The sequence below is a fragment of the Colobus angolensis genome, unplaced genomic scaffold, assembly GCF_000951035.1.
Source record: "Colobus angolensis palliatus isolate OR3802 unplaced genomic scaffold, Cang.pa_1.0 Scaffold257, whole genome shotgun sequence".
Classification (NCBI taxonomy): domain Eukaryota; kingdom Metazoa; phylum Chordata; class Mammalia; order Primates; family Cercopithecidae; genus Colobus; species Colobus angolensis.
In genome coordinates this window covers 5087026-5092582 of record NW_012115788.1, presented here as the reverse complement: position 1 = coordinate 5092582, position 5557 = coordinate 5087026, and positions in this window count along the sequence as shown.

Genomic DNA, 5557 nt, shown 5'->3' with positions numbered 1-5557 from the left:
CCACCTCCTTAAATTGGCTGAATGAAGATTTTTGGGTTTTTCTGGCTCATGTTCATGGAATTCACTGATCTTACCATGTTCCCCATCATCCTGAAGCAGCTGGATTGATAGAACAGTGGAATGGCCTTTTGAAGTCACAATTACAATGCCAACTAGGTGACAATACTTTGCTGGGGCAATGTTCTCCAGAAGGCCATGCATGCTCTGAATTAGTGTCCAATATATGGTACTGTTTCTCCCATAGCCAGGATTCACAGGTCCAGGAATCAGGGGATGGAAGTGGAAGTGGTACCATTCAACACCATCCCTAGTTATCCACCAGCAAAATTTTTGCTACGTGTTCCCATGACATTATGTTCTGCTGGCCTAGAGGTCTTAGTTCCAGAGGAAGGAATGCTGCCACCAGGAGACACAGCAACGATTCCATTAAACCGGAAGTTAAGATTTCCACCTGGACACTTTGGGCTCCTCCTACCTTTAAGTCAAAAGGCTAAGAAGGGAGTTACAGCGTTGGCTGGGGTGATTGATCCTTACTGCCAGGATGAAATCAGTCTACTACTCCACAATGGAGGAAAAGAAGAGCACGCATGGAATACAGAAGATCCATTAGGGCATCTCTTAGTATTGCTATGCTTTGTGATTAACGTCAACGAGAAACAATAGCCCAATCCAGGCAGGACTACAAATGACCCAGACCCCACAGGAATGAAGGTTCAAGTCACTACACCAGGAAAAAAAGCCACTACCTGCTGAGGTGCTTGCTGAAGGCAAAGGGAATACAGAATGGGTAGTGGAAGAAGGTAGGCATCAATACTAGCTATGACCACGTGACCAGCTGCAGAAGCAAGGACAGTGACTGTCATGAGTATCTCCTCCTTCTTTTGTTAAAAATATGTTTGTGCATGTACACACTTGTACTAAGAAAATATCTTCATTTTATTTCCTTTTCCTTTATCATGTGATGTAAGACTTACTGACTTCATATCAGCATTTAAGTATTGTTAACTTTATGTAATAGTATTTTGGGTTGGGGATTGGTGCGTTTCTGGTTGTACAAAGAATAGTTGTATTATGTTAGGTGTAATTATGAGGTCACTCATTATTGTCTTTATTTGAAGGTTATGTATGATCTCAGGATATTTGTATAGGTTCAAGTTGACAAGCGGTAGACTTGTGTTGTTTAATACTAAGTGTCAACTTGATTGAAGGATACAAAGTGTTGATCCTGGGTGTGTCTGTGAGGGTGTTGCCAAAAGAGATTAACATTTGAGTCAGTGAGCTGGGGAAGGCAGACCCATCCTTAATCTGGTGGGCACAATCTAATCAGCTGCCAGTGAATATAAAGCAGGCAGAAAAATGTGAAAAGGAGAGAGGGGTCTTGCTTCCCAGGCTGCATCTTTCTCCTGTGCTCGATGCTCCCTGCCCTCAAACACTGGACTCCAAGTTCTTCAGTTTTGGGACTGGGACTGGCTCTCCTTGCTCCTCAGCCTGCAGACAGTCTATTGTGGGACCTTGTGATCATGTAAATTAATACTTAATAAACTCCTCTTTATATATATATATCACATACATATTTATGTATCTATATCTATATCCTATTAGTTCTGTCTCTCTAAGAGAATCCGGACTACTACAGTTAACCATTTTTATTTTTTAGCACAACAATAAAAAATCGACATTCTTTGTTTTGTCTGTCCCTCCCATTCTTCCTTTCCCGAAAAACTATTGGTCCATGAGATGCAAAATATTCAGATCTATTCAACCAAATGTTATGGTTTCTAGGAGCGTGGCCCATGCTTTAATGTTTCTTTTAAGCCTATAACATTATATAAACAGCTGCTCAAATGTTCTGATAAAGTACTTGTTTCAATTTATTGTCCCAGTTTCTTCTAAGCCTGTTGGTATACCTGCATGGCTAAATGCAATATGCCTCTGTAGTGATATGAATAACATATTTATGCATATATATTTACTTAATACCATTTGGTAAGTGTTAATTAAATATCAACTCTCTGAAAATTTAAAACTTCCACTGTAAATTTTTTTTTCAAAATATTTTCTTTAACAAATGATCAAGAGTAATGCTATAAGAATAACAACAACGATGCAAACTGGGGAAAAATCTCCCCTGAGGCTCAGACAATCTGCTGTCTTTTGGTATAATTCACTTAGGGATAAGAAGATCTTAGGAAAATGCATGATAAAGAATAGACAACAAACACTCAGCAAATACTCTGGTTGAATTTAATTAGCAGTGATCTTCATGATAATAAAGCGATTGTTTTTTAAACATCTCTGTCACTGACAATTAGCCACATAGGTGAAGAAGGCAGCAGTAACTGTCTAAAAGGTAAGCACTGTGGCTTCAAGGCAACACAGCAGAAGCTAAGAAAGGTGCTTTCAGCATCATTTAGACTGTTCTAGATAAAAGTATGGGAGCGTGGAAATGGAAAGGTAGAAACAAAGGAGTCAGAGTTGTAAGTGTAGAAAAGCACCTTTGGAGAGAAAGAGGATATTGCCTTCTCCTTTTCCGCTTTTTTAATCCTCAGGGGTTTTTTTTGTTGTAGTTGTTGTTTTTTGAGATGGTATCTCGCTCTGTCACCCAGGCTGGAGTGCGGTGACACAATCTCAGCTCACTGCAACCTCCACTTCCTGGGTTCAAGCGATTCTCCTGCCTCAGCCTCCCGCGTAGCTGGGATTACAAGCGTGTGCCACCACGTGTGGCTAATTTTTGTATTTTTGGTAGAGGCAGGGTTTCACCATGTTGATCAGGCTGGTCTCGAACTCCTGATCTCGTGATCCGCCTGCCTCAGCCTCCCAAAGTGTTGGAATTACAGGTGTGAGCCACTGCGCTTGGCTTTTTTTTTTTTTTTTTTAATGCCTGTTTTCTATGCAAAATCTACATCCGAAACTCCTTTAGCCTATATTTGTTTTCAAGGCTGAAGTAAAGGAACAATCCTAATTTCTTTCACAGATTTCAATTTCAGCCACTATATGAATCACAGGATGGGCAGATTAGAAATTTATGAGGAATAATCCAGATTAGAAAATTATGAGGCAGAATCTTGAGAATAATTTTTATCTGAAGCACAGAGCTTTTTCTTTTACATTTTCCTTATATGAGTTTTAAATTTCTTGAGTAAGGTAGTGAAAGGAAGTGTGGGGAAAATGGGGACGCTATTTCTGAGATTTTATTAGGATAGCAGAGAGGCACAGGTGCGTAGCATAATTATTCTATCTACACTCAATTTCACTGCCAAGTGGGGCCATTTGGTGTTTCTAAGGATTCCTCTTGACTGACAGATCACAGAAACTTGACCGTTGAGGCATGAGGCATGATAAGGTGACTACTCTTATTTCCAAAATTTGAAGGAAGCCCTAAAATTTCAAGGGGAGCAACTGAATTAACATTACGAGGGAGGTACAAAACTTCCTAATGAAAGTGTTTTCAAGGCTCCTCTTCAACTGACATATGTCACAGCCTGATAGGTTTTTTTTTGCCTGCTTCCCAGAAATACCAATGTGCTAAGAACGGCAGGTATTGCAGCAAAGAGAGTTTAATAATTGCAGGGCCAGCCAAGTGGAAGGACAGGAGGTATTTCTCAAATGTGTTTCCCTGAGAATTCAGAAGCTAGTTTTTTTTTTTTGTTTGTTTGTTTGTTTGTTTTTCAGAGTCTAGCTCTATTGCCCGGGCTGCAGTATAGTGGTGTGATCTTGGCTCACTGAAACCCCCACCTCCTTGGTTCAAGCGATTCTCCTGCCTGAGCCTCCCATGTAGCTGGGATTACAGGCACCTGCCACCATGCCTGGCTAATTTTTAAATTGTTTTTACTAGAAGCAGGGTTTCACCATGTTGGCCAGGCTGGTCTTGAACTCCAGACCTCAAGTGATCCACCCACCTTGGCCTCCCCAAAGTGCTGGGATTATAGGCATGAGCCGCTGTGCTCAGCCTAGGCTAGGGTTTTTTTTTTTAAGGGTACTTTGGTAGGCAGGGGGCTGGGAAACGGAAACAGTTGATTGTCTGGAGAAGAAATCACAGGGGTGTCTACAGCTGCCTTTCTGTGGCTGAATTAGCTCCCAAGCGGGGGTCTGAGGACCAGAGGGCATCTCTTGGTCTACCAAAATGCTAAATTTGAAAAATATCTCAAAGACTATTTCTTCAGGTTTCGCAATATTGACATTATCTATAGGAGTAGTTGGGGAAAGTATAAATCTTACAATCCCTGGTTATGTGACTCTGGAGTGGTAAGCAACTGACAGAAAAGCAAGCTAAGCAATGGCAGGTCATTGTTTAACTATGCCTACTCTTCAGCAAAGTTCAAGTCCTTCCCCTCATTCTAAACGTGTCTTACAAATGCAGCTTCAATCTGTGAACAAGGAGATGTTCAGTTTCCTATGCCTCTAAGTTTAGCTATAAACTACATTTATCTTGGCTTCAGTGCTAGAATAAGCAAAAAAACAAAAAACAAACAAAAAAAGATTAGTCTGTGAGGTTACAAATAAAATAAGATGCAGTCACTCATAGAAGCAAGATGCAGTCAGTCATGTTAGATCTCTCTCATTACTGATAATTCTTCAAAAACGGTTTCACTTCAGCTTCAGGACCTGCACCATGATCCATAAACATGATCATTCTATCAATAGGCTTTACCTATATTTCATCTTAAAAATAAGAAAGTTGAAAAAGATGATTATGGCAACTTTGGCAATAGTTCACTATGAAAGCTACTTTTCAGGAAGAGAAAATAACACTGCTTCATACCAGAACTACTCTTGTTTATATGGTGCAAATGTGGTGCAAGATGTGTGGATTTCAATCAAATGCATCTTTGTGTGTGCTTTCTACCCTTCCTTAATTTTGTATTAGTTGGAATTGGGAAGGTAATATTCACCTGACCTTGGGTGAATATCTGGGCTTCCCATGTCTTTTCTGTTTAGTCAGGTAAAAAGCAGTCCTACAATCATTTTAAGTCACAGACACAGACCTAATTCAGTCTTAACACTGTCCAGCTCCGTGCAAGGTCAGAACTCCAAATACAACTTGGTATCAAATCTCTCTGCCTAGCTATGTCCTGTTTTAGTCTGAAGCCTGCAGTAGAAGAAGAGGTGACTTTGTCTCTTCTTCCTCCTTCTCGCTTCCTGCTCACCATTTTCCTAAGCTCAAAAGCAGGGCTGGCAGAGAGGAGAAATAAAGGGATAGAACCATTGTCACTTGGTGAGGTAACTTTGGCTCTCTGACCCGGCAGATGGTTAAAGATAGCCCCCCTTAGAGATCCTGGCTGCAAAGACATGGAAGAAAAATGGACTCTCTCCTATGCGGCAGTTTCAGGAACTCTTCCTTTGCTGGACTTCTCTCTCTCCCATAGTTCATTTTTACCTCCAGAGATGGATCTGTAAACCAGGTGTTCACTAGTACCTCTGTGTACAGACCTTGGTTATCTGGGTTAGGAACCCAGCCTCTTTCTTTCTTATTTTCTTTCTTCCTTTCTCCCTTCCCTTCCCCTCCTTTCCCTTCCCTTCCCTTCCCTTCTCTTCCCTTCCCTTCCCTTCCCTTCCC